Source organism: Columba livia, chromosome Z (genome assembly GCF_036013475.1).
Source record: "Columba livia isolate bColLiv1 breed racing homer chromosome Z, bColLiv1.pat.W.v2, whole genome shotgun sequence".
NCBI classification, from domain to species: Eukaryota; Metazoa; Chordata; class Aves; order Columbiformes; family Columbidae; genus Columba; species Columba livia.
In genome coordinates this window covers 34,129,967-34,152,952 of record NC_088642.1, presented here as the reverse complement: position 1 = coordinate 34,152,952, position 22,986 = coordinate 34,129,967, and the positions used below count along the sequence as shown (strand labels likewise).

The 22,986-nt window shown below is 38.0% G+C and overlaps 1 long non-coding RNA gene across 6 annotated transcripts in view; it reads right to left on the bottom strand.

Annotated features, from left to right (window-relative positions):
• The window catches only part of LOC110361464 (uncharacterized), a 65,855-nt gene that overhangs the window by 39,709 nt on the left and 3,160 nt on the right, over nucleotides 1-22,986 (bottom strand). For 3 of the 6 annotated variants that reach the window (XR_010468830.1, XR_010468828.1, XR_010468829.1), the window contains exons 2-7: nucleotides 22,668-22,863; nucleotides 19,201-19,312; nucleotides 18,922-19,098; nucleotides 16,746-16,920; nucleotides 7,995-8,203; nucleotides 4,262-4,360 (exon numbers count right to left, since the gene is read on the bottom strand). This is a non-coding gene — a long non-coding RNA (uncharacterized LOC110361464). Of the gene's footprint in view, nucleotides 1-4,261; nucleotides 4,361-4,952; nucleotides 8,204-16,745; nucleotides 16,921-18,921; nucleotides 19,099-19,200; nucleotides 20,870-22,667; nucleotides 22,864-22,986 lie in introns of all 6 variants that reach the window. The other 3 variants (XR_010468833.1, XR_010468832.1, XR_010468831.1) reach the window with 2 other exon arrangements.

Genomic DNA, 22,986 nt, shown 5'->3' with positions numbered 1-22,986 from the left:
ATGGCTGTTGACCAGCATCCCCAGATCCTTTTCTGGTGGGTAGATTTCCAGTCACTCTTCCCTGAGGCTGTAGCGCTGCCTGGGGTTGTTGTGACCCAAGTGTCAGACTTGGCACTTGGCCTCGTTGAACCTCACACAATTGGCCTCAGCCCAACGACCCAGCCAGTCCAGATCCCTCTGTATGGCCTTCACAACCTCCAGCAGATCAACACTCCCATCCAATTTGGTGTCGTATGCAAACTAAGGGCACACTCAATCCCCTCATCCAGATAAAGAGGCTAAACAGAAATGATCCCAATACTGAGCCCTGGGGAACACTACTCATGACCGGCCACCGACTGGATTTGACTCCGTTCACCACAACTCTTTGGGCCTGGCCATCAAGCCAGTTCTTTATCCATTGCAGAGTGCGCCCATCCAGGCCATGAGCTGCCAGTTTCTCCAGGAGACTGCTGTGGGATACAGTGTCAAAGGCTTTATTGAATTCTAGGTACAGAACATCCACAGCCTTTCCCTCATCTACTAGGTGGGTCATGCTGTCGTAGAGGAGAGCAGCTTGGTCAAATAGGACCCACCTTTCATAAACCCACGTTGATTGGGCCTAATTGCATGGTTTTCTTGTATGTGTCATGTGATGGCACTCAGAAAGATCTCTTCCATGATGTTCCATGTTACCGAGGTTAGACTGACAGGTTTGTAGTTCCCCAGATCCTCCTTCTGGCCCTTCTTGTAGATAGGCATCACGTTTGCTAACCTCCAGTCAACAGGAACCTCCTTGGTTCACCATGGGTGTTCAGAAATGATGGAAAGTGGCTTGGTGTGCATGTCCGCTAGCTCCCTCACAACCCTTGGGTGGATCCTATCTGGACCAATATCTAAGTGGTGTAGCAGGTCACTAATCATTTCCCCTTGGATTATTGGGGTTTCATTTTCCCCCATTCCTCATGTCACTGCTTTCCACATCCAGTGCCTCATGCCTGTTGGACAGAGGCACCTGGGAAGGTGGGGTGGGTAGGGGGATCTTTCTGCTGCCACCCTGAGTGTGGACTTTTTTCCATTCATCCCTTTCCCTTGACCTGCCCTCCTCAGTCAGACAAGGGGAAGATACAGGAATCCCTGGATCTTGGTTTCTTGCTGCTGGTCTTACGTGCCCCTGGGAAGTCAGAGCTTGATCCCACAAGTTGATTTCCTTTTCCAGCTCCCTGACACTTTTCAACCTCTCCACTTCCCCTCTCAGCTCTACTACCAAGCTGAGCAGGTCATCCACATGCTCACACCACACACAACTGTTTTCTGTATTACCACTCCATATCAGTGAAAGGCTCTGGCATTCTCGGCAGCCTGAGGTCTGGGTGGTTGAATGTTCCATGGCAGCTCTGTCTAAGTTGCTGTCTCCTTCCAAGTGCAGAGTAATTACCTTTGCCCAGAGTGGATACCATTGTCAGCTCCTTCTGTGAGGGTGGCAACAAACAAGTGAGGTAAATCACTTGAATTTGTTGAGCTTCCTTGCCCTGCCTGCTTGCTCAAACTGCTGTGCTAACTGCTTCACCCACTTGCTGACCCTGTTTGCTGCACTCCTGGTTGCCTGCGCTCCCTAGGAGGGTTTTAAATCTTCCCTGGTTGCTCCTGGCAATGACCCTTCATGTCAGCTCCTCTCGCAAGTTCAGCTGCTTTCACACCAATCCTCTTGGCAGGACTATGGCTCTAGGATCTCCTCCTCGTCTCCTCAATCCATGCCCAATCTCAGCTCTTACCGTAGCCACTGCTCTGCATGTTGGTTCACCGCATTTAAATCTCCCATGGTTGCTCTGTAGCCGCTGCTGTGCTCGTCACTCATCGCTGACCTAGTGAGGGTGGCTGGATGCAGTCCAAAATTCAATTTGATTCTTGATTATGTGTCAGATTTTTTAAAATTACCTTTCTGAAATACTAATTGTGATCTGCAAATATGACTAGCCGCAAGGCTGGAAACCCCATCAGGTGGAGCAGGGTGGGGAGGCACTCCACAGTAGGTGGCATTGCCCAGACTTCCCTCACAGCCTGCCCAGAGTGAACCATGCCCACCATACAGCACTTGTGTTAGTCTCTCAGTAATTGTTTATGTCTATGACAGCTGCAGATTCAGACCCTGAGATTATGCAGCAGGCAAGTAGGCGACCTCTTTGGGATTTATGTCAAAATGACCCTGGAAGTCTATTAGTTTGGGTTACTTGGCATCAATTTACAAATAAAACAAGGCATAACTGTAAAGTCTTCACAGCCATCTTGAGGCCAAATAGTGAAACTTTACCAATTTTTTGTTGCTTTTTGAGTTTCTTCCTAAAAAAAAAAATCGTAGACAGAATCAACAAGCACAGAACACTAACAAATGAAGTATTTTATCCCTTCTCTGCATGTATGCACACAAACATATACATCTGTTCTAAGAGATCTGTGATTTGGCCTCAGTTAAAAGGAAAGCAAATCCAGGTTCTAAACAACTTCTTAATGTAACCACAATAAACCTTACTTTTAAACTTTGAAAATAGTGATGATGTCTTCTCTCTCATACAGGCAGCATCCAAAGGTGAGGCAGGCCACACTAATTTTGCCTACCTCAGCTTAGATAAGTAAACAGCAGTTTCTGTACAATAATGACATGAAGCTGCTCTATATCAGTCATGGTTTGTAAGTCACTTTGCATGCTGGAAGTGACCAAAATTAACAAAATAGAGAATGGTCTTCTGGCTTGTGGAATATGAGGTTACGGATTTATATCTGTATAATTTCACAAGCAAAGGGTGGAATTCTTTCTTCCTGTCAAATTTGTTTCTACCTCTCTTCACATATAATACTGGGTTGCTCCTTGAAAAGGATGAGCATGATCAACCATACACTCTAGATAACTTTAATGATTCTGCTGCATAGACTGAGCCAATGTCTGACTACACTATTAGTGAAAACAGTTCAGCATTCCAGTTGACAGCACCACTTAGATATTTATTTATATATAAGAATACGCTTCAGTCCTTTTGAATAAGTCACACATAAACCTAGTATTACAAAATATTCTGACTTAGGATGTTTTCTTGATTTAGGATTTAGCTTTTGTCTTTCACTACTGTAAAAGCAATACAGAAATAAAGCTGGGCAGAAATGGAGTTTGGACAGCAGTCCTCATAAAATCATTTGCTCCAAGAGAAGGTGTCGTTATTGCTCCAGTTTGTCCTCTCCTTTTCCTCATTTTATTTTTTCCCATTCATTTCCCCAGCTAGCTGGCCTAACTGGTAAAAAAATCACTCCATATATTGTCCCCTTCAGGTCTCATAACAGTTCCTTATATAAACAATATTCAATTCCCAAATAATTTTCATATTCCTGAGGAACACAGGTAGTTTGTATTCATCAATGCAGAGCAACGAGCAGAATCCTAAGCTAATGGCCACCTTGCTCATTACATACAAGCTGCCGGAATGTAACAGCCCCTTGGGAGCAAATGCTATTTGCTGCCTGGTTAGATAAGGTGTTAAAGCATGATTCTATTTAATAAAGGGCATTCAGATGCCACACAAGGGATACTAAACATCTGCACCTGTGAGATGACCTCCCAGAAAGCTGTACTCACAGGTTTTTTAAAATATGAAACTCTGCCGCAGGAAGAGTGAAGGCAGAGGAATCAGTGAAAGTTTATACGAAATTTCAACAACTGAGCTTCAGAGGAAGGGAAGAGCAATTCTGTGGTTCCTTCATGGGTTGCAGTACCATATTTTGCTGCACTGCATGCCACACAGGCAAAAGCTTTTCCGTTTGCCCAGAACAACCTGGATGACAGCTTTCACTGGGAGACAAAGTCCTCTGGTTTCTGGGCAGAGAATAAGAGAACCACTTGCCTCCAGAAATATCTTGAAAACACCAGATGTTTGAACAGGAGATGCCATAAACAAGGACCCTGTCTACTTGGAGAGGCAGTCTTTAGGCAGCTGATCACAGATGTGTTCTGGATGGCAGAGGTACCACTCTTTGTAAAATGTCTCCTTTATTTTCTTTAAAAAAATATGTCTAACAAGTCTTTACCAGGATTCTTAATAAAAAGACCCCTTTTTTCTCTTTACACCAGTAAAAATGATCCTGTCATACAACACACATAACCTTCTTTGACACTTAAAAATAATGAACCTTGAATTGGAAAATATGTTGAAAGTATTCTTAGAGGGAATCCAGCTGGCAGTAACACAACCAGTAGAAACTTAAGAATATCTCAAAAAATATTTCACCTACTCACACGGGCTCTCTGGGAGATTGTTCTTGCAAAGATGCTACACGTTGCTACACAGCTATTTCTGCTTGGTGATGGAAATAGAACAGTGCGGTTCAACAGTCCCTGTGGAAAGATGGGTAGAGAGGGGAAAAAAAAAAAAGCCTTAGGAAAATGGTCACTGATTCATCAATACTACCCAGGGCACTACTACTGGCACTCAGGGTGTAAAGACAGAAAATGGCACCAAAAGTAAAGATCAAACTGCAAGACTACAGCTCCTGCAAAAACTTTGTTTAAGGCTCACAAAGGTCACTGTTATAAAGTAAATAGTCGGGTTTTCCCCCTGTACACCTCCAAGAGAAGTCCTCAGGCTGCAGAAGGGTGTTGCATTTATGTTACAAGCAGTAGCCTTCCTGCAGAGGAAGTTATTACTGACTTCACCAGGGGCTCCAGGCACACCTTCCCTGAGACATCTGGGGAATACTATAATATTTCAGATAACATTGTGATAACTGTTTCATATGCTGGCTTTTTAAAACCATGAAATACTGATTCCTTGTATTTCAATATTAACAGTTTTTTCTATATTATCATCAAGACCAAAATAAGCATATGAGTCACTAAAGAAAAAAAGCAGATGAAATATAAAAATCTCTGTAATTTTCTCATTATTTTAAGTAAAATAATTCACAGTACTCCAATTCATTAAATTTACCCAGCTCTTTGCATTATAAGACACTCTTTCTAATTGCTTAACACTTTGTTTTTCACTGCTTAGGCTGAAATTTCCCATGCAATTTCTAAGCTTCAGTTTCAGTTCCAGAACAACAGTCATTTTTCTGAGTGGAGAATAACAAAAGAAGATCAATTGTTTTGTCCATGCTGAAAGGAAAAAAGAAAAAAAAAGAAAAAAAAAATATATATATATAAAAATAAATAAATAAAATTCACAACAGTATCCAATAGTATGCTCAAAGACTGACCTATAAAAAAGCTGAATTCAAGTTCCCCAGGCAACCACTACTTTGGCGTTTTCTAACCTTGTTTCCCACTTACTTTTCCCTTAATGCCACTATGAGGCTGTAAAGTACAGAACACATACAGAGTATTCAGCATAGGGTATTTCTTCTTACAGTTTTCTTGAAGCAGTAGTTTATTTGTAAGTGATTGGAGGTTTGGGGGCTTAGTTAACTCACTGCTGGAGGCCTATATCTGGATTTGAAGTCTTAATATACTTCTAGTGCACTGTAAATCCATGTGTGAAGGCCAATTTTAAATTCATAGTTACACTTTGGCTCAGGAAGGTAACGTATACAGTGTCTTGGGCAGGCTATATCATCAATTGCTTCAGCTGGCATAAAGGCAGCTTTGGTAGGCTTTTTTTCTGATGGGTATTTGTTCCCACAGCAGTATGGGAAGGGAGTAGGAGAAGTTGCCTTTGCTGTTTCTTGTTCATTACCTCTAAGGATACAGCACAGAACATCTCCTGCAAGCCATGGAAATTATTCTAACATCTCTGTAGAATACTGCCAAAAAAATTAGTTTTAGCAAGATGGGAAAAAAATAGTCTGTTGTTTGCAAATGAGTTTGACATGATCTCATGGGAAAAAAAAAAAAAAAAGCCACATGAGAAAAACACAGGTCTTCTCATTTGAAGGATATGAGCAACTTCTCACTCCTGCATCACTTGCAAGATTTCATTGAAAGCAATTCAGAGTAGCAGACAGATAAGGCTAGAGAAAACTTTAATCTGAATCTTTAGGTAAATCAGCCTCTGGAGGCTGATCCACACAAAAGAGTGTGCTCTTAGTCACACTCCTTTAATCAAATGGCTTTTATTTACTGAGCAGAGAGCTTAACTTGAGAAAGCATTCAACATCATGTGGTCAGGTGAATTGCTCACATGAGAAGGGGAACAAGGATCTTGATTTTTAATTCCATCACTCTCTTGGTTCCAAAGAAAGTTAGGCCAGGCCCTGGGAATCATCTTCATAAATTGGAGGCACTGTGGAAGGGTTTGACCATGCAGCAGCACCACCATTTGGCAGCACAGGTGCTGTTTATAGCAGGGAGGTGCTGGAAGCTCCTTGGCATGTTCCTCATACTACAAGTCTGTGCATGTGCACTAGGCTGCCTCTACAACTGGAGGAAGATGCTAAATTTGTCATTGCCTGTCTCTGACTTGACTCCAACTGCTGTCTGCTGGCAAATGCTGACACCCAATGCTTGAATGGGGTCTCTGTGAAGTGGGCACTTGCTATGGCCTGCTCCACCCATCTCATGTTTCAGGACTCATGAGATCTGGAACAGTCTTTCAGGAGCTATCAGCATTAGATGAGATTATGAGTCTCATCAAGCACAGCTGGGAAACCTCCATTTTAGGATCCATATAAGAATTATCAATCAAGAATGGTTCAGATTATCCCAAAGACCGTGTGTTTGCTCTCATACAAAAATATGTTTCCCACTGCCTCCGGGGGTCTCCTAAAAAAATATACAAAGAGAAGAGAACTTTTCACAATGGGCTCATTGTGACTGATGTGCTACTAAAGTGTAGCAGATTGAAACTGCATGGCATGTTGTGCCATAATGTCTGTATCTGGATTATACTCTCTTTCAGCAGCTATCAAATATGGTTTTATCTTTCTTTTTTTTTAAAGTAGTTTTTGCTGACTGAAAGTAATACAGTTCCTCTGAGGCTTCTGAGGCTTATAAAAAAGGTACTTCATATTTTCATTTGTGTGCACATACTCAGGGTTCCTACAGTTTGTGTTCAATTAGTTAAACTGAATGGAAATAAAAATGAAAAATGAAATATGTAAAGCTCACAGATTTATTTTTGTCTTGAGAACCTTCAGGAAGGAAGATTTTTCAGCCTCTAATCTTAATGATACAGCAGTCAGGAGGAGTGATTATCTCTTTGAGCTTTATACATTAATTAAGCTGTATTGTATATTCCTATTTGAACTACTCCTTGTTACCACCACCTCTGTGAATCTCTCCTTCAAACAAATAAAGATTCTAGTTGCAAAAGAATATTTGATTTAAGCAAGGTAATAAGAAGAGTCAGCAGCCTCTGGGAATAGCTGATTTTATAGTCTATTTAAAGTAAAATCTTTCACAGCAAAGTCCAGATCTATGTGTTTATAAAATAAGTATTTTGAAAGAGAAGATTACTTTTAGAGTATTCTGTGTGTGCATCCTGAATACTCAAGTAGTCACAGAAACTATATAACAATTATATATATATATATATATATACAACAAAACACAGTTCAATATGTTTGCATTTATTGTCCAGATTTTTCAGGTTTGCAAAAAAGGTTTGCAAACAGTAACCAGTACATCTTTGAAGAACTCCAAGCACAATGAAGTGACTAATACTGCATTTCTCCTGTTACTGAAACAACAAGGTCAGAATGTTCCATTTTATGTGGATGCTCAGTATAAGATAACTGAAACCTTATTTCAGAAAGTACTTAGTGTTCTATAAAGCTTCGTGTTGAAAGCACAGCCCAGGGGTCCTCCTGCAATTTAGAGGTCTCTGTCAAGCACAGAGAACAGGTGCCAATCATCTGTGCAAAATCTGATCTAGGGCCCTGTGGCAAAGGCTGAAATAGCAAAATCCCTACTGCAGTGTTTCCTACAATGGGCTCCTTTCCCCTCCCTAAGCTTACCCCACTGTCTGTACAGCCTGTCCAGCCTCTGCAGCAAAGGACATTCAGCTCTTCTACGAAACAAATTTTTAGCTACTTACCCTCTGTCCATGGGTTCTTTTTAATTAAAGCAGCAATTTAAAGTCCCACACGCAGCTCATAATTTTTCAGCTTTTCAACTTCTGATGTGGTCTGAACAAGGGTGCAGCTTTAATATCGGTTATTCACATCACATGCCAGCGCTCACTGCTATGCATCCTGGCAGCCTGATTCTAACCCCAGTACTTTCTGGAGTATCAAAAGCACACACCTGAAGAAAACATAACTTTAATAGACACACATTAGTAACTGCATCAACAGCTAATATTCTCCATGGTTCCTCTCACCCTTCTGTTACAAAGAGCCTCCCCCTCCTCCTATCATGGTACCACTTGGCTCCACAGTGCCGCTAGGTCACCTCCCTACCCTAAAGCCTTTGGAAGAAATGCGAGTTTCCATTTCACACATTATCCTGACATTTTAATATCCACTACCAAAAGCAAGGTGTAAGAACACATCAATCTTAAAGCAATTTTTTTTTCCAAATTCTTAAAGACTATTTGGGTTGAACTAGAAGCAATGGTATGAGGAAAAACTCCACACCTCCTTAGTACAGCCTTTCTTCACCCACAAAGAAGAAAGTAAAAATATTCATACCAGACATTACAAGAAAGACCAGAAAAAGAAGGAACTACTTTTATTGTTCCCATATTCAACATAGAATTTTCCATCCTAAAACAGAAAATAGAGCCTGAATGCATTATCTTGCTTTATGTTACTGTAAGGAAACAGGGCATCTGAAAGAACAGGCATCCAAAATGTCAGTAAGCAGTGGGCCACTTTGGTGAATCACAGCTCTGCAATACCCAACATTATAACCATAGTTGCAACCAGCTGTTGGATTAATAGCCTTTCAAAGAAGAATTCAATATTCCTGCAGGATTTTATTCTACAAGTGGCATCTACTACACATGCTGCCATTTTACTTCCTTTGCCCTCATTGGTGTGGTATGGGGGGGTGCTTCAGTGGTACTCAAATAAGAATACTCAGTGTTTTTCTGGAGACTTGTAACACAGGCTTTTTATTTAGGCCAATTGTTTTCTTTATAGTCTACAGTACTGATGGGAGTTCTCTCACTTTCCTCAGGGATAGGTGCTTCATTTCATATATGCCTAAAGCTGTGTTTACTACTGGGAAATACGTATCCAACAGAAACAATCTCATTGGGAGTGAAACAATAGCAAATCAATCATTCCACAGATTGGAAATGGATGCTGGAAGCACAGCTGTGTAAAATTATTATTTCCAAGTTATAAAAGATAAAACTGGCCTCCAATTTATTTAGCAAGTCTCTGAATGTCCCTCACCATATTTTGAGTTCAAGCCTTCTTAGTGTTATTGGAGAAATATTTTTGTTTGTATCAAAAGAGCCACAAAGATTCTCCCAGTGTTTTTCCTTCTGAGAATCTACACCTTTTTTTTTTGTCTGATTTCAAACAAGTTTACAATTTCATTCCAGGGAAATTAGCCATTTGTTAATGAAAGCATTGCCTTGTGATCTTTGTGGCAAGTAGTATATTGAACAGTGATACAGACAATAGACACAAATCAGTAGTACCCCCTCAATATCCATGGAGTAAATGTGTCCAAGATAAAAATCTAGATTCTCAGATGGGATCAGTTTATGACTGTGATGCAAAAGAAATGCCTGGAAAACACAAACCAGTTAATAAACAGTAAGAAATCTGCTCTCTGAGCACTATGGCATTCAGAGCTCTTTATGAACTACTTCTGCTTTTCTTGTTTTCTTGACGAGTCTGCAGTTACAGAACTAGGTGATATGTACCTTCTTTCCCTCTAGTAACTCAGCCTCAATGAATCTAGCTCTTCTACCACTCACCTACTAAACTGAACCCTCCCTCAAGACCTACAGAAATTTAATAAAATTATAAAAGTAGAATTATCAAAACAGTGTGAAGCCCTGCTCACTTTACATAGATCAGTTGCTTTCCAGCTGTCTAAATCTCATTGCCGTGTTTTGATTTCTACCATTTTAATTACGCAAACACACATTTTAGAGACTCTGAAGAGCACATGCCACGCTAAGTGCAGACATACTGAACACGAACAATAAGCACATTGTACCACTTGACACAAATGTCATTCAATACACTCGCTAAGTTACTCCAAAACTGCTGTAGCTAAACTGGTAACATGGGCCTCCCACTATTTCCTGTGCATTTCTCAACATATATCTCCTCTAGCTTATAAAAACAATTACTTTCATCCCTGAAGTGATTGTGTAAAGGTGTTTGCAAGAGTAGGCCTACAAGAAGATTATGTTTATTGTTAACATGAAGAAATTTGCATTAGCAGATTAGCTATGTTTACAGATCTAAAACATGTAGTATGTTGACCCTTTGAACCTTGAATTTTCGATGACTTAAAATTTACAGAAGCATTTAATTTGCTTTCCTACCATTAGTAGTACTGAATAAGCTGTAGCTAGCATACAAATAAATGAGATCATTCGGGAAAATTACAACTGCTTTTTCTTACATTTCAACACAATAAATGCAAATCTGGACCAAATTATTGTTTAGCATTTCACCATTTTAGAAAAAGCAGGAAACCTATTTCCTTTCTTTCTTTTTTTTTAATAGGGAATGGGAAGGCAATTTTGAAAGCTCTGCTTTTACTGAAATTAGTGTGCAGCATCCTCACTATTTAAACTTCGATTAAGTTAACTCTGGCTAAAGGATGAGTCACTCACCACTATAGAATTTTTCTATGCTTCTAATGCTTTACTTCAAGCAGAACAGAAAGAAGAAATTGCCCAAAATACCTTTAACTTTTATTATGTGCAAGACATTAAACTACAATCAAGGAGAAGGAGTTGACAGCAATGGTCAGAGACAAGTACATATATTTTACAGCATGTCCTTCAGACTGGCTTGTAACTTGTGTGCTCCTGACTCCAGACAAGAAAATTTCAAACACTAGGTAACAGTGGAAGAAGACTACATTTTGTGAGAACCCCAAGAAACTATTACACTCAGTTCTCATTTTCAAACAATTGATATACTGTCCTCTATCATTGTTGTAGAAGCAGACAAGAGTTAATAGCATGAGGTGATCCTTCTGTTTCATGTATTGATTTAGATAAAGAACATTTCAACATACAGTTCACTCCCTTTACATGAAGAACCATTAAATTTAGCCTTGCTGACATTGTATGGAGTCTAATAATTAGGGGTATTGAAATCTAAACCATGTCTGACTAAAGCGTATTTTCCAAACAATCTTGCACTCTAAAGCCAAAAACAGCAGGACAGGGAGTACTGGGAAAAACCATGGCTGCCTTTGATGGCTTTCCCCAATGACTCATCACCCTCCACCAAAGAACACAAAAATTCCACTGACTTCCTACCTGAATTTGTCTGATTTTAGGTTCTACACAATGATTCTTCCTTTCGGTCCATCTCAACTGGGTCGAGTACTCTGCCTTTCCCTCGCAGGAAGCTGTCATTCTCTCTAATTGAATTACTTTCCTTGATGATCTACATGTATTGAGGTAAAGGCCTCCTACATCAACATATTTATATTACACACTTCATCACATTCTGGTGGATATTTGTTCTATCGTTCCTTATTCCTTAATTCCTTTTTTCAAAAGACAACTACAGAACCGTATACAGAATTCTGCAACCAAATTTACACTTTCCATTTTCTTCTATGGATTACTCAAGTTTATTTGTTCAGGAAAAGCATCTGCAGCTGGTTTGGTTTAGTCATGGATTTACTCACTGATAGTTTCTTCTGAGGTTTTGTCAGCTGTGACATCCAGATTTTTTCCAAAACAAGTTCAGCATGTTTTTTTTTCATTCCTTTTTTTCCTTTAGAATACAGAAATTGTCTGTTTTAAAATATGTTGAAAGCAAGGTCCTTAAATCCAGCTCTTTACACTTATTTACTCTTCTTATAATCTTTGTAATCTTATACTCAACAATTTTTTTAACAACCATAACTTTATTTTCAGGTAATAAAACCCTGCTCAATGCTTCTAACAATCTAGTACATGATCCAACAAACCCACTAGAAATACCACTATTCAAGATGATTTTCACTGAGACATCCGTTATTCAGTCTTGAATGTATTTAACGTACACTTGATTTACTGATATTATTTTAGTGTGCAATTTTAAAATTGGAGTATCATTGGATGAATGCCATTCAAACATTTATTATGCAGTTACCTTGAGGAATCAAAGTTATAACCTGATTGAACAAGACTTGTTTCCCATAGAAAAATGTGGAACTTGCTACATTACTGTTTTATTTAATCAAATATAATATCAGGCTTTTCTATTACAGTGCCTAAGGCTGAACTCAGTTTAACAAGTTACCCGTGCTATGCTTGTCTGCTTCAAATAGCTCTCTGAAGTGTTATCATCTTCCATATTTATTAAGTATTAATGCTAGCAAGAAAGACATCTTACCCAGTGGTATTAGAATGTGTACAAATTGTCCAGACCTTCTGTCTAAAGTGTTTATCTTTAAACATTGTTAATTACTATTCTCCTTAGCGGATGAGAAGGCAGTATGTCATCCTCAAGTGATACTGACACATCATCCAATTTATTTTCGGACACAGAAGAGAAATGGTTATGAATACTTGTCTATTCCCTGCATCATCATTTTACCACCTCCATCTACAAATGAATTTTACAATTCTTTGTCTCCTATATACATGAAATTTTAAATATTTTTCCTCTCTTTTCCTTCTTAGGACAATGATTCTAGATTCCTTTAAGAGTGTTTTATACATCCCTAGCTTTTAAGTTTTATAGTAATTCATATCTCCTCCTTTATTTAGATATTGCTTTTATTGTTTTGATTGAAAACTATATTTCCCTACTGAAACAGAAGGCCTTAATTAAAACTGTCATCTTTCTCAGCCACATTATTGCAGCTTTTTCACTTGTCCATAAAATGCATGATTCAAATTTCTTCTATTCATGTTTTTTTCCATTAGAGTTTTATTTATAGTTGTCCTTATTTCTGCAAAATAAGGCTTTTTATAACTTAAAATAAATATTTGAGTGTTTGATGTCTTCCTTTTTTCTTATATTAAAAAGATCATAACTACTCATTTATAAGCCACTAACCAGCTTCCCATCCAGTCATAATCTCACCTTCATTGATAAATGTAAGGTTCTCAATGTGACAAACAAATTCATGTAATATTGTTAGAGAAAAAAAATCATCATCAGTAATTGTCAGCAAGTTCAAGGACATTATATCGTGACCTCTTGCACATCTCTTCCAAATCGAAATTTCACAGTAACAAAAGGTCTCAATTTTATGTATTCAAAACAGTGCTAAAAGACTAACTTTCCTTATCTTTTGTTCTGATTCAACAACTGTATCTCCAGCATTCCAGAATATTCAACCATAATTATTACAGCTCTAGATTATGTTTTATTAGTTATTGATTACTTGAAATCAAGGGATGGTATTTCATTTTAATGCCATGTTCCACTAAGTATATCTCTAAACTACTGTAAATGTCCTTGGTAGAGCCAATGAACTTGATTGGCTTGTAATGTTCCAGTACTGACAAATAGTTCCATTCAGGTATTAGAAATACCTGTTACAAAATAATTTTCTCACCAGCTGGATTTACAACCTCCTCTTGCTTGTTGTTAGTAGTTATTGTATTTTTGTTTGTATTTTTTTGCTACTCATGTTTTTCCATTAATTACAATTAGTCAAAATTGATTAAAAATAAATGGACAATAATTTCAAATAATTGAAAATTTTTTTATCACATTGGTTTGTCTTCTAGTCACACTTGCCTTCCTACTGCTCTTCATTGCAATGAGATCAACCAGACTGCTCTAAGAAGTTACCAGATACAAAGCCCTTCTCTATCTATAAGATGCAGACCAAAATCCCAAATCTTCAAAGATACTTCTCAGATTGAATATTTGAACTGTCAGTATTTCCTATCTTCTCTCTTTCTCAGAGAGGAAAGTTGACCATTTTCTTCTCTGCTACCCTTTGTAATTTCAAAACTTTCTACAGACTGCATTGTGCAACATGCTGTCATCTATTAATAATTTTCTCCCACTTATATAGTCAATTTGATGAAATTTTCTGAAGTTTCAATAACCTGGGCTAATTGTAACTGTATAACTTAAACCTTTGCCCTGAAAAGAAACTCATATTCCTACTGCATTAAAGTCCTGTTCTGAATTTTCAGTATTTTCAATTACAATCATCAGGTATCTCAGTATTGTCAAATCGTCTTTGCCCTCTTTGTTGTTTCATCAGGCATTTATTTTCTTCAGATGTTGAGACACAGTGCATTTACCAGAATAAATACTTCTAGCCAATTTGAGTAACTCCTCGTTGCCATTTTTCACAAGTCAGAAATTTCTAGCCTATTAATTTAATTATAACTCTTAACAGTCACGTTAGTAAAAATATTTTTTCCCACGTACCCATGGCAATGCTTTTTAACATTTGTTTTCTTCAGTATGGCAAAACACTCAAATTTGCATTTCTGAGTTATACATTTTCTGCTAGAGTTTATGCCGCAACTTGTTTTTTACAAGCCAGAAATCTGGTCTGTCTGTGTTTCAGAACAAAGACCACAGAATTTTAGGAGAACCAGCACAAACATATTAACAGAGGAAGAGTGGCTGGAAACCTGCCTGGCAAAAAGGGATCTGAGGATGGTGTTTCACAGCCGGCTGAATATGAGCCAGCAGCATGACCAGGTGGCCAAAAAGGCCAACAGCATCCTGGCTTGTATCACAAATAGTGTGACCAGCAGAACTAGAGAAGTGATTATGTCACTGTATTCCGCACTGGTGAGGCCCCACCTTGAATACTGTGTTCAGTTTTGGGCCTCTCATCATAAGAAAGATATTGAGGTGCTCGAGAGAGTGCAGAGGAGGGTGACGAAGCTGGTGAGGTGCCTGGAGCATGAGTCTGACGAGGAGCTGCTGAGGGAACTGGGGCTGTTTACCCTGGGGAAAAAGAGGCTGAGGGGAAACCTCATCACTCTCTACAGCTACCTGAAAGGAGATTGTAGCATGAACATGCTACTTCTCCAAAGTAGCAAGTGATAGGACAAAAGGAAATGGCTTCAAGTTGCACCAGGGGAGGTTCAGATTGGATATTAGGAAAAAATTCTTCACAGAAAGGGTTGTCAGGTGTTGGAACAGGCTGCCCAAGGAAGTGTTGGAGTCACCACCCCTGGAGGTGTTTAAAAGTTGTTAAGATGAGGTTCTTAGGGACATGGTTTAGTGCTGGAGTAAAGTTATGGTTGGACTCGATGATCCTAAGGGTCTCTTCCAGCTGAAATGATTCTATGATTCCATTTTATGATTCTGTAACAGATGTCTACAGAGTCAGGAAAGGACAAGAGTATTCAAAAGGAGGTCTTCTTCCCAGCGCAAACGTCAATCAGAAAGCATGTTTCTACTAGAAAAGGCTTCAGTTAAACAGATTCTCTGCAACCCAAAAATTAGTAGGAAAATAATTTTGAGATAAATTATTACATATCAATTTATATGCTATACAGATACTAAGCATTAAGAAATAATACCAACCGACAGCTGCTATTTAGTAGATCACTTAAACTACCACGAGTACTTGTACGAAAGAAAGAACTTATCAGTCAGACCTGCCTTTGTTTTTCAGGGTAGCATGGTGTCCAGAGCAGGGCACCTTTACTCTGGATGGATAGTAGAGTTGCAGGAGTAGCATCTCCGAAGCCAGTGAAGTTCTGACTAGAAAAGTACTAGATTGGACAATTCGGCTCTTTTTCCTTCAAACACTCCAACCTGAAGCAGTAAATTGTTATTCTGCACTGATTGTCGGTTTCCCAAATAGATTAGACTAAAATTTCTCAAGGTATGATCTGAAAATAACATAAAATAACCATAACATAAAAATCTGTGAATAAAATACTTAAAATAAAAGTACAAAAAAAAAGGATACATGGTGGTTGCAATATTTTAAGGTTTTTCAATTGCTCTAAAACATCTGAGGACCACACATCTGTTTAACTGAAGCCTTTTCTAGTAGAAACATGCTTTCTGATTGATGTTTTTGCTGGGAAGAAGACCTCCTTTTGAATCCTCTTGTCCTCTTCTGACTCTGTAGACATCTGTTACAGAACCATAAAATGGAATCACAGAATCATTTCAGCTGGAAGAGACCCTTAGGATCATAGAGACGCCTCATCTAGATGCCTCAGCCAGATGTTTTATGAATGGAGGCACAGAAAATGTATTTCCAGGTCAATTTGGGGCTTCCTTTTATTTTTGTTGTTTTCAAATCACCCCTTTCCTAATCTGTTTCTTTTTCATTACATAAGACATACTCAGAACTCGACATTCATTTCAGTGGAAACACATACCCTCAAAAGATGCCACCACATGAAATAAAATCCTGCATATTGGGCCTGCTTTTCTGCAGCCTGGGATCTTTCACATATGTGCAAAGTGGATGTGAAGTGCTGTCACTCTCAACCAGAGTGGCCACACAAGTGAAAACAAGCTTGAAGCACTTGAAAAAACAGAGCCTAGGTACTGCTGGAGCTCTGCAGCAGAAAGCAATATTCCTCCTCTCTAGAAGACCTACTCCACTGGGACCGTGCTGCTGTCAGTGCTGATCAGGGATGCTCCTTCTGATGATTTTAGTCTGCCATCAGTGGTTACAGTCCCATGCCGTAAAACCCTGGCACACATAAAATAAAGTTCACTGCAACTGTAAACTTGTATTTCACCTCTCATACCTTTATCATTATTTCTTCTTTTTCCTTGTCTTTTCTCACTTCTTTTTCACCTCCCAGCAATCTCTGAGCAAATGAGAGAAGTGGAGTTTGTTTCTGCATAGCAGACTTCCTCTTCAATGACAGACTTGAGATTTAACTCAGGAAAGATTTTTATCATGCTTCTGAAGCAGTAAGGCTGAAAGTGAATACACTCAAGATAATTTCTCTAAGTAAAATAATATACACAAAGTTCTAAAAAGATCTTTCTTCTTAACAGGGGATGCCAGGTATTTATGTCTCTGGTATTGTAATCTACACACATGATGAAAAAGACATTTGCCTCACATAAGGTTTGAAGCAGGTAATTTGTGTGTTTCTTTACGCAAAAAGAGTCTGAAACACTTTATAGACCTCAATATGACAGTGGCTGCTCTGTTTTTTTCAGAGGAATTGATGGGCTATTAGCCAGGGAATACCAGAGCCTGTAGGTTCTTGGAGTTTACTTTGCAAGTGTACCTACGAGTTTTTAGTTTTATTTGTGCACATCCATCTCTCACAAATCAGCTTCAATTGTGAAATAGTTTTCCTCTGTGTATACTTAAATAATGAATTCTTCCTGTTGCAAAGTGACCTCTAGAGTCTGAGAACTAGTTTCATTTCAATTTGTGTCAATGAAATACTTGACAAATTGCTCTATTTAGAGTCACATATATCCCAGATTTCAGTGCTGAGCATTGCTGTCCCTCTGACAAAGATAAATCAGGCTGTAAGGTTAACTGTATCTTCATGTCATGACTGCAATTACTGATATGTGCCCAAAGTGCAGCCTCTGGACAAAGCAGAATGCATCACAGTGACACACTGTTTACTTTTGTAAAGATTGCAGGCATCGTGCAACTTGAAGATTTTAGAAAAACCTTTAAACAGAGTGAAGGAAAACTAAATACACTAAGTGGGTAAGTGCATACAGATTTTTTTTGGTGTTTTTTTCTATTTAAGTGAACACAAATTAGGTGCACTGTCAGCTCAGTTCAGCATTGAGGCTGTTGATTTAAGACTGCCTTTATGACACAAAGAGCGTTTCTGGAGGGAAGCCATGTCTTGGCTTCTTTTGTGACTCTGCAGGATTCTCCTTGAGGAGCCATAATCCAATCTTCTTCATCAACCAAAGAAACAACAAATTTTGTGTACTGGTGATCTGAAGGTGAAGCCTTCAGTACAGGGATGATGAAATCATGGGCTTATGATTTGCCCTTCCATATGCTGCACTGATACAAGGCCAATGTTTCTTGCAGCAGCTGCCACTTGTTCTTTTTCCCCTTGCTCCTAAATTATTTTAGCTTCACCTGTTCCTTTCTCAAATTATCCCCAAACTGTTTTTCATTTCTAGGCTTATGCCAACAGTAGCAACTGTGCCAACTGGTACCTAGTCCTGGGATCAGTGGGCCATTCACTTCTGAAACAATGTGTTTGTAATGTCTTTGAATGGAATCAAAGGTTTACAAAATTAGCCCAATTATTTAAAAATAAGGAAATTATTCCTGAGCAATATACCTGCAATATACAGATACTATCACATATCTCAGAAACAAAATGTTGGCCCCAGGAAACTGTTTTTGTTAAGCAGCCTGTGATTATATTAATTAGAAATGGTCTGATTCCAAAATCATCACCCAGACTGTTACAGAGTTGCTAAAGTTTTCAAGTCCACATACAAAATTGGAATATTGCACTGAAGACCTTTTATCCTTCTTATACTTTTTTTTGTTAAGCTCTTACTGACTTTAAAATCACCAATGAACTTTACTTTGACAATCTCAGCTTAGGGTTTCCACATGAATTATTATTTAAAATTACAGTTAAAGTTCATGTTTATAACAAATAAATTCTTTTGTTCAATAAGAGAAAGAATGTAGAAACATGCAAGCTTCAACCTGAAAGCAAGAAAAACAACCTTTTATACATTTACTCTTCTAATATTTGTGAAGACATTTTTCTATTTTCAATTATATTTACTTTGAGAGTATAATTTCTTTTCTTTAAATATGTACTTTCATGACTAGGTCTGGTTTCTCTATAAAAGGTTGTTATTCCACATTTGCAAAACAATTCCCTCATTTTCTCATCTTCAGTAATGCAAGATGGAGGTTTCAAAACCTTCTAATTCATCTCTAATAAAAAGCAGTGGAACACTTACCGTGTTCAGTGAGAGCTGAATGCATCTTAAAACCTGGAACAAATCTCATTGACTGGAGGTTACAAAACAATTCCATTTTCATCATTTATGATCCAACATGACTAAAAGACTACCAGCCACAATGCAGAATTGCTATTACTTTAATACCGTTCCAAAAGCAAAAGCCTTAATCAGTTCCTGTAAATAATTATCAGTAGAGAAGACAAATAAGAATTCCTCATTTATTCATATCTAAGTGTTATAGGTGTAAGAAGAGCTATGTGTAGAATTTTTCCATACCCTTCATTTCAGGGACAGGTATGCAGCTAGTAGTAAAGAATATCTTTACAGGCTCTGAAGAAATGAGAAAGAGCAGTGGTGAAATCCACGTCTTGTTCATTTAAAAGAAATCCTAGAAAAAACACATAGCAAAATTTCAATATATTCAAATCCATCCTCAAAAGGACATTTTGAAAAATGGGAGTATCATTGCAAGTAATACTGCTGCTATCACTTTGCAGGGGAATAAAACCACAAACTCCACAGAACCATGATTTTGTAAGTGCAAATGTTCAGCCTCCTTGCATATAGCCATAGTAAATCAAAGCAGACTTTTATGCAGACTGGGTTAGAAAGGAAAAGAAAGAAGAACTGAATTTGACATCATGCTTTCTTTTTCTGTTGTTGTTTTCGGGTTGTTTTTTTTTTAAGCTGGGGCTTGAATTGAAGATTTTTTTAAATGATATTGAAGTAAAATTAGGAAAAGGCAAGATGTCACAGGCAGGATAACTAATCAAATACAGCCTAGATAATGTGCATCATGTCTTGCTCAATGGGAAGTAATTAGTATAACATTAGCTTTGCAGTGTTTAAACAACCATTTCATTATATTTTTTCTACACTGATTAAATTTTCTCAGCATTTATAATGCATCATTACATCTGCTTTGTGCACAGATAATGCACAGCATAGATACTCATTAAAACTTCCCTGTTCTCCTTCATAATTTTTAATAAATCTAATTTGAACGATTTGCATAAAGTTTTAAAAAGAATTGTTAGTTCTTTATTAACACCATATCTTAAGTGTGAAGTGACTAAGGTAGCACTTGCCAAAAGCAGGTTTTTTCAGTTTCAAGGCCTCAGGGAAATGCACATGTCAGAGATAAATAAGAGTAAGCTCCAATCACAAACACTGGTATACTGCAGCAGCCCACAGCCAAGCATCACTGTAGCATGGCACGAGCATATGACCTTACTGCAATTTCCCTTGTTGCTATGACATTTTGTCTCATGGGTGCAGTAATGAAAAAAAAAAAAGTCTTCTGGTTCATAACAAGCTTCGTGGATGTGAAAGATACTTCAGAGAACAATGAAGGAAATAACCTGCTTAATTTATCTCAAGAATTTTATATTATTTCAAACAAAAAGCTATACTTACTGTTAATACAGGTGTTGTACAAGACGGTTAATCTAGGCTTAATTTTTCGAGTTGGGGGAAAAAACCTTATTTTTTAAAAACTAACAAATAAAAAAGCCTAGCTTATTTTGTTAAACTGTTGTGAAGCAGATGATTTATTTGAATTATTGCCCATGATTTCACCATTAGATGCAAGACTGTACCGAAGAAAAACAAATTCTTATTTATTTTCCTTTCTAATTTATTATTTCTTTGTGGGTTTGTATTGGTTTTCTTTCTTTCTTTCTTAGATGACTTACTTTGTATGCATGAACATTGTATCTTCTATTTGGACAACAGAATTTGCTGCCAGAGATAACAAAACTGGGAGTCTTTGAGGGCCCTGGATCCCACATACACAATTGCTGATTACCAAGAATTTGAAGTTCCATTCCCACTCATAAAGCATCATGAAGTTTGCAGGGAACTTTGTGACAAGGGTAAAAGTACTCTTCTGTCATCAGAATGAAACACCCATCTTCGTTCATCTCTTCACCAGGAAGTAACGAATCTTGACAAACAAGAAGGCTCAATCAAAGTGAAGATCCACTTTCAGAGACATTGATTTAAATCTAAAGAAACTTCTCTTGCTTTGACATGGTTAAGCAGATAGTATCCAAGATAAGGATTTCCCCTGACATGTTTAACGTTTCTATTATTTTAGTTAGAGTAACTTCAAAAATGGGGTGCTGTAGAATAAGCCATCTTGATCTCCTTTCTAGTACCTGCTCTTTAATTTATTTACTTCTGCACTGATCCAAAATTATCACATCATTACTGTGACATGCTTCTAAAACTATTCAGGTCAAAGTATTTTATTTTCCCAGGCAGAATCTGAATACTGGACAATATTATGAGTATCACTGTGCAACCAGTCGGTCACTCCCAAGAAATATCCTTATATTACAAAACAGTCAGGTCGGAAAGTTATGAGAATATTTTTGTTATTTTTGTTATTCATTTAAAAGATGGCTATTGCAAATCAGTTTTGGCTAGTGCTAAACTTTTGCAATATCTTATTTCTTTCCTAAAAGCATTTGGGTTTGTTTGGTTTTTTTTTTTAAAGTCCCCACAGCCTACTTTCTTTTTGTGTGCAAGCTGATCTGTGCTATACTTCTTTCAGGTTGCTCTACAGCACTTAACAACAGGAAAAGGCACCATCTACTCTTTCTATAGATGCAGATATTTCTTTTAACTGCTCAGTAAATTTTAACTCATCTTCTTCTCAAAGGGAACATGTCTGGCTGCAAATTTTTCTCCAACAGGAATTAAACACCAACATTTTGTTAGATGTACCTGTTCTGCTCTAACTAGGAAGCAACAGAAGTTATATACTAGACATGGAAGCCTAGCATCAGGCTCAACTGTATGGGCATGCTGCCAATAATTACTCCTCAGCAATCTTTGTCTGAGGAAAGATCATTCCTCTGTCCTCACCCATGTCTGTAGGCAGAAGTTCTTGAAGTTCTTCTGCTGTATTTATACACAACAATACGATTTCAAAAGAAAGTGCTGGCCTGTGATCAAAGAGAATAAATATTCACCTTTCCCCTTTCCCCTCAGAGAGGCCACACTATTTGAAGTTTTCTAAATAAGCCAAATACTAAAAAAAAAAAAACACAAAAACCACCACATAATCAAAAGAGTGTAAAGAAACAGCTTGACATCAGAAAAAATGTGAAAAGGAAAACACCAGAGAATAACATCTACCTTAAAACTCAGATCCACTATACAGTCCCAGAATGAAATAAACTCTTAAGATCTTTTCATTAAACACAATTAGAAGTTTCTCTCTTGAAGAGGAGAACAGAACTCCACAGAAAAAAGCTTTACTCCCCTGTACCTTCAGCTGCCAGAAAGTCTGAGGCAGGAAGCAAGAGTCTTAAGGGCCAAGCAAACCACAGGACTTTCATCCTCCAGATCATGAGACCAGATCCTTCAGAGGTGAATAGCAGAGCTCTCCAGACAACACTACCCTCTCTTTCTTTGTAAACAAAAGAAGAAAGTGTCCCAGTGTTCATTTAGACTCTCCAACAAAGCTAATATTCTAGTTTTCACTTTCTCTTCAAACAATTTTATTCCATTTTAAATTCAGAATGCTCATCCATCACATCAAACAGATTAATGTGATTTTCCATGCATACTGTTGGTGCAACTGACCCATTCTCAAGCAGGCAGCAGAGTGACTGTCCAAGGGGTGTGTTTCTGTCCAAAAAAGCAGCCATACTCACCCCACCACAGGTTCCTTCTTGACATTCATAGGATTTGTATAAGAGAGCTCTTTTTCTATTACTGTAGGTAATACGTACTGTTTTCTGTAAAGCTGGGAAGTCCATGACAATGAAAGGTTCTCTTTCTTCCTCCTCTTTTGTGGTTGTTTTTTGGTTTTGTTTTTGTTTGTTTGTTTTGTTGTTGTTGTTTGTAGTTTTCTTAATCTTCACAGACCAAGGCGAAAGAAATCTTTTTCCAGAGGCCTTCTAGTCAAATGACCTTGGCAAAAGCTGCCTAAATAAGAAGGAGATAAAACTACAATAAAAAGACATCAGCTAATCAACAACTCTTAACGTTAACTCAATGAAAGAGATTAGGCACTATGTAAATGCAGCATATTGGGTCCTAGAATATCTT